At 35.1% G+C, this 9,083-nt stretch overlaps 1 protein-coding gene across 1 annotated transcript in view; it reads right to left on the reverse strand.

The window, feature by feature from the left end:
* brinp3a.2 (bone morphogenetic protein/retinoic acid inducible neural-specific 3a, tandem duplicate 2) overlaps positions 1-7,527 on the reverse strand; it is a 61,272-nt gene extending 53,745 nt beyond the window's left edge. Inside the window, exon 1 of the mRNA XM_056460132.1 lies at positions 6,946-7,527. The gene's annotated coding sequence lies outside the window, so the exon portion shown is untranslated. The remainder of the gene's footprint in view (positions 1-6,945) is intronic.
* Between the last annotated feature and the right edge of the window lie 1,556 nt (positions 7,528-9,083).

Here is a 9,083-nt window from a genome sequence, read left to right on the forward strand (position 1 = left end):
AAATATCGCATCTGTCACTAACTCATTAAAGTCTGGCAAAGAGGCCATTCACCGAAGACAAATGCACAAGAGGATAGGATGATCTTGGGAATCTCAGTGGACAGTGGTTTCAACACTGCAGAAAGATTTGCTCTCCAGTTCAGCTCTGAACAGTGTAAGGACTAAGGACTACAATGCCTCAGTGTTTAAGAGAATTTGGACTGAAAGCCTACTCTGCAGTGACCAAACCTCTCATCAGCAGAAAGAATCAAAAGACTAGACTAACCATGGCTGGGGAGCATGTTCTGTGGACTGAAAAATGATTCAAAGTTTGCTCAAAAGCAAGTTTAATTTGGACTTAGTTGAACTTAAAAAAATAAAAAACAGTTAAAAACAGTTAAAAACAGTTTTGTGGTGAACAATTCATCTCTGCATGTCATAAAAAAAGTAATTTGCTCATGTAATCAAATATTTAAATCTGAAAATGCACTTCCTGTTTGTTTTCAGCTAAATTGTCAGATTATGTCTGTCTGAAATATTGGGCATGGCTAACATACTTAACCCATGCCTGTCAACAATGGGATGTGAAAATAAGGGATAACCCTTATCTATTTATCAATATGGAGCGCGTCTAACAGTCACACACTGCTTACATGAACTGTCTTGAGGATTGAATAGGAAGGGCGAAGGTGCCTGTAATGGAAAGGAAGGAAATGCCGACATTTTTATATTTATTTCAAAGTGTTTTCATGCCTAAATAAAATGAAAGCACAGAACAAATTCACGTTTAAGAGCTAGAGGCATCCCCTGGTGGTTTCGCGGTATGGGTTATGTATAGGGAGGATTGGCTCTTTAATGTTTATCGCATTACTGAAAATACAGGAAAATACCTTTACGAGATGATAGCGAGATAGAATTGTAAAATACGGGGGAATCCCGGGAAAAACAGGAGGGTTGACAGGTATGACTTAACCCTCAAACTGTCAGTTTTGACTGTGCTATGACAACAAACAAAAATGGTGAGGAGGTGTCTGTTAGCTTGTAATAACTCTCCTGGAACCCTTTTCCCGATCTTTTTGAATGAAATGCCAACTTTAATAATACATCTAATCAGCTTGCAGTAGAAAAAACAAGCCATGCCCACTGTTTGCTCATTTAATATTCCATTTCTCTGAGAACTCATCATAATATGAAAGAAAAAAAAAAACAGTTGCAGTTTCTGGTTCATGCGAACTTTAATAAACAGTATTGTGAGCTGGTTTTACCTTTGGTGTCATTTGTACTTGGATTTAAACCTGTTTTGATATATATTTTAATGTAAATCACTTTGTGACTTGTCTGTGGAAGGTGTTATATAAATACATTTTGATATACTTTTAATTTGTTTGTCACTAGTATACATTTAGAGAGCATAGGTAGACAGACTTGATTACTCAACTCATTCACTGTGCTTCATGGTAATGTGAGGATCTAAATATCTCTTTATGTGCATTGCTCTTTGTCTGGTGGGATTTTCCTAATGTAACATACAGACGTTGACAGCGAAGATGAGAATCCACATGAAGTTTATTTAAAGAGAAGTTGTGTAGGCAATGGTCAAAACAGGGGCAAACAGTAGCATAAAGATAATCCAATAAGCGTAGTTGAAATACAGGCAAATGGTCAGGCTAGGTGGCAAAGAATCAAAAGGAAAACAGATGAAGATCAAAAGACGGCAAGACAAACGGGAAATGCTTTGTAATGTTCGCTGGGCAAAAACAAGACGCCAAGTTTGTGTGAGTGTGAGCAGTATATACAGTTTATGTAATCAGTCTTTGATCAGCTCCCAGCTGTATATTGCCAGTGCCCTAGTAAATGCTTTGAGTTATGGTTTACTTTATATGTAATGTATTAATTAAGAGTGGTAATCCCAGACTAAAGATGATGTTTTCTATGTACAACAGAATCAACGCTTGCGAAAGCAATGCAATTTAATCGAAATCATTCGAAAATTGCGCTGAAAACATACTGTTGACGCTGACACGCTGCTCTTGCTCTCGGTGTGAATCCCCGTCGTTTACTCACTGTTAATAAATAGTGAAACCAGCGTAACAGCCATTAATGCAGAGATGATAATGTCTTATTTTGACAAAACATGGCTCCTGCAGGATTTTTTTTATTTTATTTTGTATGAAGCAGAAAGGTGAGATGACGAGTCAGGCAGGTCTCAGACAAAAGATAATTCTTATATATATATATATATATATATATATATATATATATATATATATATATATATATATATATATATATATATAGTTTTTTTTTTTTTAATTAGTGTTCTGTAGAATTGTCATATGAAATTAATATTCATGCAAAATATTTCTTAGAAGATCTTAGCTTATCACTCCAGTTGTGCCTTTACATTGGATTGATTTCTGTTATTTAATTACAATAGTAATTATATAATAATAATGATACTTTTGTACTACTACTGATACTAATATATACAGTTGAAGTCAGAATTATTAGCCCCCCTCAATTATTAGCCCGCCTGTTTATTTTTTCCCCAATTTCTGTTTAACGGAGAGACGAGTTTTTCAACAAATTTCTAAACATAATAGTTTTAATAACTCATTTCTAATAACTGAATTATTTTATCTTTGCTATGATGACAGTAAATAATATTTTACTAGATATTTTTCAAGACGCTTTTATACAGCTTAAAGTGACATTTAAAGGCTTAGCTTGGTTAATTAGGTTAACTAGGCAAGTTATTGTATGATGATGGTTTGTTCTGTAGACTATCGAAAAAAAAAATTAGCTTAAAGGGGCTAATAATTTTGACCTTAAAATGGTTCATAAAAAAATGAAAACTGCTTTTATTCTAATCGAAATAAAAAAAAATAAGACTTTCTCCAGAAGAAAAAATATTATCAGACATACTGTGAAAATCTCCTTACTCTGTTAAACATAATTTGGGCAATATTTAAAAAAGAAAAAAAAAATTCAAAGGGGGACTAATAATTCTGACTTCAACTGTATATGTTTTGTTGTTTTTGTTGGGGGGTCCGTGCCCCAGTAGAGCTTTACGTATAGCAACAACCCTGACAATTATCCTTTGGATATCCCCCCAAACAAATGACTGTTGGACTTTATTCATATTTCAGGATTTGGGGCAAATAACATTTCAAAACGGACATTGTGGTAGAAGAAAGAAAAAAATATTAACAAAATGTCCTGTTACTTGAAGCTTACCACTGATAAAACCACATTTCTGATTCTTTATAATGTCACTGCTGGTTAAGACACAATGTGACATTGAGGTTTAAAAAGACACATAGTTTTGTAAAAATCAAATACATTTTATGTGTCAAGGAATTGACAATGACACCTGAAACCTTTTAGCAGCATTGCTTTTATGTATACGTCTTATTGCTTGTCATTTCACACACGCATCAAGGTTTTTGTTTGCCTAGTTGAAAGGTGTCATGTCACATCTTTACCTTCTTTTCAACCGCATACTCCCAAGGGTCTCTTTGTTTTCATGCTCTAATCAAGGAGCCAATGTTCATGCGCCTGTCTTTTCACACGTTTGTCTCACAGAAACCTCAGCATCAGGATGGATTCGGTGATCCGGCTCATTATCATAAAATAATGGGCTACGGCTCACCATCATAAAGCTTCGCTCCTGCTCGGGCCTGTCTGCTTGCAGCATGTTCAGCCAATCAGTCGTCGCTGTGAAATTTCTGATGTGCTGGAATTGCTGCAGAAGGGCCTTCACGCATGACTCATTCATTAATTTGAGGACTTGTTAGGGAGCCACTTTACCTGCAGACAGCCATTTGAAGAAAAAAAGGCCCCATTGAGGCATATTCACAGGACTAGGAAAGGTGTTTTGCCGACTCTCTCGGGCTCTCATCCATAGCTTTATCGCACATCAATATAGGATGAATAAGCCATTGAGCTAGAACCCTACTGGATGCTGATGTTTGCGCGTATTTGTGTAATTGTCTGTGTGTGCCTGCGCTAAAAGGTCTTTTTTGTCTTTTATGTGTCCGCCAAAAGCTCTAAATGGTGTTTTTGGAAAATGCCGAAAACTGTGCAGCAGATAGCGATGATGAGAGACAGCTGGGTAACAAAGGCACACACACACACACACACACACACACACACACACACACTCACACGCACACGCACAGTTAGACCCTTCACATGAGGAAATGTGGATGCAGCATTCAGATTGTCAGTGTTGGGGTGCCAAAGACATCCTGTGCAGGGCTAACAGCAGTCACACAGTGAGTAAGCTTCCACAGTTACTTACACTTTAGGTTTGTGTGGCACTATGAATCCAAATAAGAAATGCAATTTCCAAGGTCTGCTGTCTGACTAGGCATGGGCCAGTATAATATTCTAACGGTATGATAACCTTGGATAAAAATATCACGATTTCACTGTATTGTGATTACTGCTCTAACTTGTTCTTTTTAAATGTCTGGGTAAAAAAAAAACACTTTTTCCGATATAAACACAATGACTGTGTGCGAAATTGCATACTTCCATACTAGTACACAAAAAACGCTATGCGAGCTAAGTAGTATCTCCAATTTCAAAGTATCTGAAAAACAGTATGCGAGAAGTACCTGTATGACCTACTACTTACAGCGAGATTCTGAAGTGCGCATGCGATGGACGCTGCGCTATACCCCATGAAGCATCGTGAGAGAATTTATGAATGGGTGTGAAGCAGGTGTGTCCTGTGATCATAATAAATGGTGGATGTAGTACATCCGAGCTCCATTCATACTACTCACATTCATACTGTATAAAACATACTTTTCTATTGGTCGAGTAGTACGTTCAAGTGATGGATGGTGGGTTAGGGGCTAGTGGCACGTTTGCCGCCCTTACTATTATGGCGCCCTAGGCGGCCGTCTAGGTCGCCTCTATGGATGCGCCGGCTCTGAATTTACTATGATCTTCTATGTGAAGCTGCTTTGAACCAATCTACATTGTAAAAGCGCTATACAAATAAAGATGAATTGAAAAAAAAATTAAATAGGCCATTTTGGACGCAGCCAATATATTTTATTTTGAGAAACATTTTAAATATTTTGCAACAGTAAACATGCCAGGCTAAATAATTCAAATGAATCATTGGTTTCTGCTGTCTTCATTAGTTTCAAAAACATTTATCTACAATTTAAAATGGCAGCTTTGGATATCTTTTTTGCTAGAGATACTAAAAAAAAGCAATCTTACATATACCGTAGGAACTAGTTTTGGTGGTTTTAAAACCTTGACTTTTCTAAAGCGCGATATACCTTAAAAAGAGTTACCGTCCCAGATACAAAAACACATATGCAATTCCCTTTGGTGCCACTAGTGGCACTGCAAGTAAATAAACATGCTAATGTCACTACTAATAAATCAAATAATCTAATATTTTTATCTTTTATAATTTTGTTCATAAATATACAATGTCTAAAATGAACAACCTGTCATCATTTCTGTGAAACATGAGTTATATGGAAGTTTGTACAGTAAAGAAAGCCATTGGAAGTACACAAGGTTAAGTACATATTAACTATTTATTTATTTTTTATTGATTGATTGATTGATTGGTTGGTTGGTAGATTGATTGATTAATTGATTGATTGATTGACTGATTGACTGACTGACTGACTGACTGACTGACTGACTGATTGATTGATTGATTGATTGGTGAACTATGCATTTAAAAGCAGGGGCAGTGCATGTTTTCTATGCTGACTCTATCAGAAAGACCCATTACAGCATGTCAATTGTGGATAAAGAAGAATAATGTAATAGAGTTGTACTAAAATCATTTGCTTTTTCTGTGCTCGCCCCATTGGCCAGAGACAGATGAGTACTGGCATAGTGGCTCAAACTATATTGTACACTACAAAACAGTGTATCCATCTCAGTGATGTCATACATAGAGATGATTTTGTTTCTCTGTGGTTCTGGTTATTTCTATAATTAAATGTCTTTTAGTTTTAAAGTAATTGCAAGTAAGCTACAAGCTATTTTGATAACAGATGGTAGGGATGATGTCGTGACACCAATTAAAGCAATGTATTTGCAGCTGATTGACAAGGCAGCAAAGTTTATGTCTCTTTTCTGTAAACCTACAGCTGTGTAGACTATAGTACCTGTGATATTAGAATCCCGCATTGTGATTACTAACAGTCTGCGAAAAAGGATCATGAGTATTTAATTCATCACTAGCAATTACATTCAGGGCTCATTGTTAAAAAGATAAATTATTAGTATTAGTATAACCCTCAAAATCTGTCATTTGTATCAGGTCAAATACAATCAATCAACCAATACAATGAAATAAATGACTGAATATATGAACAAATTAATATATTTAATTAATTAATTAATTAATTACTTAGTTTACCTTTTAAAACCAGACTAATTTACAGAAACATACAACATGTCATTTTAAAACTTGTTGTCACAAAATAAATATTGTATATTGGCATTGTATTGTTTATATCATTTTATGCTTACATTTGACAATAATAATACTAAGTGCTTAAAACATAAGCAATCTTAATTAGTTTTGCCACTGAAATATATTCTCTTGTTTTAAAAGGACATGCTCAACGAATTCTGAATAAGAGCAATATTTCTACAGTAATGCAGAAATATCAACGTGCGAGTGTGTGTGTGTGTGTGTGGTTGTGCGCGCGCGCGTGTGTGTGTATCAAGCACCACATGGCATGCATAAATACATGAACAGTCTTGAGGCATTACAGCAATAACTCGTGTGTGGATCTCTGTAGTCTTGATGAGCTGCTGTATGCACATCCTTCAAAACAACGATATGAGAGATTGCATTTGTTCAAAGTTGTCCTGCTGCCGCAAGAGGCAACGATCCTCTTCGCAGACAGTACCTAGCTATAGTATACTGACAACAATTTTAAACACGGTCGGATTGAAAATGCAACTCACCATAACGCTCCTCAGTGGTGAAACTTCATCCGTTCACGTCCCATTCTGCGTTGAATCAGTTTTTATTATTATTGTTTGTTACATCACCGTAAAAACCCACGGAAGTAACGAAAACTGTTTGGCGTACAGACAAAATGGACGAAAGGTCGTTTGGGCAGCACCTAAATATTTAAACTGGTGCTACTTCACTATAGTCCAACTTCGGTGACAAATCTCCCCCATCGTACAGCGAAGGTAAGGTTATCCCTGTAAAGCTCTGAATTATTCCTTGAAGATGAAATAACCGCGTTTAGTCAAATAATGTCGATTATAAATCCACTAGACAGTTAGAAACAGATCGCGCTATTCAGTTAACGCGCGCGCCTCAATTTAACATCCGCCAACGGACTGCGACACTCAAGCTTCTCAGTCTCAGTTGGAAGTGCCTGTGGATATTCCTCTATAAAGTCAGTCCCATCACACAGCTCTGCTTGACCCTCCTCTTCTGCATCTCTTTCCGTGTGTGTGTGTGTGTGTGTGTGTGTGTGAGAGAGAGAGACAGAGAGAGAGAGAGAGACAAATTTCAATGGATAGACGCTGGCAGACGCGAGCGCGCGCCCTCTCTCACACAAGTCACATGTTTAAAACACAAGTAGCCCTCTGTAATGGCTTTTCGGAGGATATGCATAAAACTCAGGACGAGGTTGGAATGATAAGCAGGCTATGTAACAAAATCTAGAGGTCCCTGTAAGTCTTACCTTTTTTTTTTCGTATATTTTTCGAGAAAGTTTTAAATACTTTGCTACGACTAATGCAAAAGTTCTGCTCATGTGCGCTGGATCGACAGGTTGTAACCCCATATCTGTTGGTGGAAATGTACCTCTTTACATTTGATGAATTTTTAATAGCATAGAAAAAATTATAACAGTTACTGGTATAGGCTAAATACAGTGAGTTATCATTTGTAAACATCAGTTATCTAAATTAAAAGCTATGAAAAATATTTAAACTTAATGTAATTCTACAGCAGTTAATGTTAATTCCAGCATATTTGTTATTTTTTACAAGTCACAAATGTTAAAAACACTGTATTGCTGGTTAGTGGTATTTTATGCATAATTGTGAAACGTTTACAAATTCCTACTGAATAATTAACCCGAATTATTTTATTAATTAATTATAAGATTTGTTTCAACACATTTCTAAACATAATAGTTTTAATAACACATTTCTAATAACTGAATTATTTTATCTTTGCCATGATGACAGTAAATAATATCTTACTAGATATTTTTCAAAACACTTCTATACAGCTTAAAGTGACATTTAAAGGCTTACTAGGCAGTTTAGGGTAATTGGGCAAGTTATTGTATAACGATGGTTTGTTCTGTAGACTGTCGAGAAAAAAAATATGTAGCTTAAAGGGGCTTATAATTTTGACTTAAAAAATTAAAAACAGCTTTTATTCTAGCTGAAATAAAACTTTATTCTAGCTGAAATAAAACAAATAAGACTTTCTCCAGAAGAAAAAAATCTTATCAGACATACTGTGGAAATTTCCTTGCTCTGTTCAACATCATTTGGGAAATATTTGAAAAAGAAAAAGGAAAAAGGGGGCTAATAATTCTGCCTTCAACTGTATGTTCATTTTGATGTTAAATGTTGTAGTTTACTGGTAAGAAGTGACATCTGTTTTTGGCATTGCTATTATAATAATGTGACATCATATAGATATTATGAGATGACATTTTGCTGAGTGTTTATTTGATTGTTATTAGTCATGAGATCATATAAAGTAATATAATAGCAAGTTTAAACTGTTATACACATTTACTAAAAAATTGTTCAATAGTGCAATCTATATGTTAAAGAAGGAATTTATTAGAATAACTGTTGATACTCATTTCAAAAGAACAGTGCAGTTTTGTGCACATAAAATATGATCAGTTTAACATTACATAATTGAAATACCATGTTGTATGAAACATTAATATAAAGGATAGAAAAAGTTACTTTTTAATATGATAATTATATATACTATCTATTAAACTAAACATCAACAATTACTCATTGTATACGGTAAGTACACTGTGATTACTAAATTAAATATTTATCCATAGCAAATAAGTATGCCTTGCTTTTTACTTATTTATATTTAA

This window comes from Danio aesculapii, chromosome 6 (genome assembly GCF_903798145.1).
Source record: "Danio aesculapii chromosome 6, fDanAes4.1, whole genome shotgun sequence".
NCBI lineage: Eukaryota > Metazoa > Chordata > Actinopteri > Cypriniformes > Danionidae > Danio > Danio aesculapii.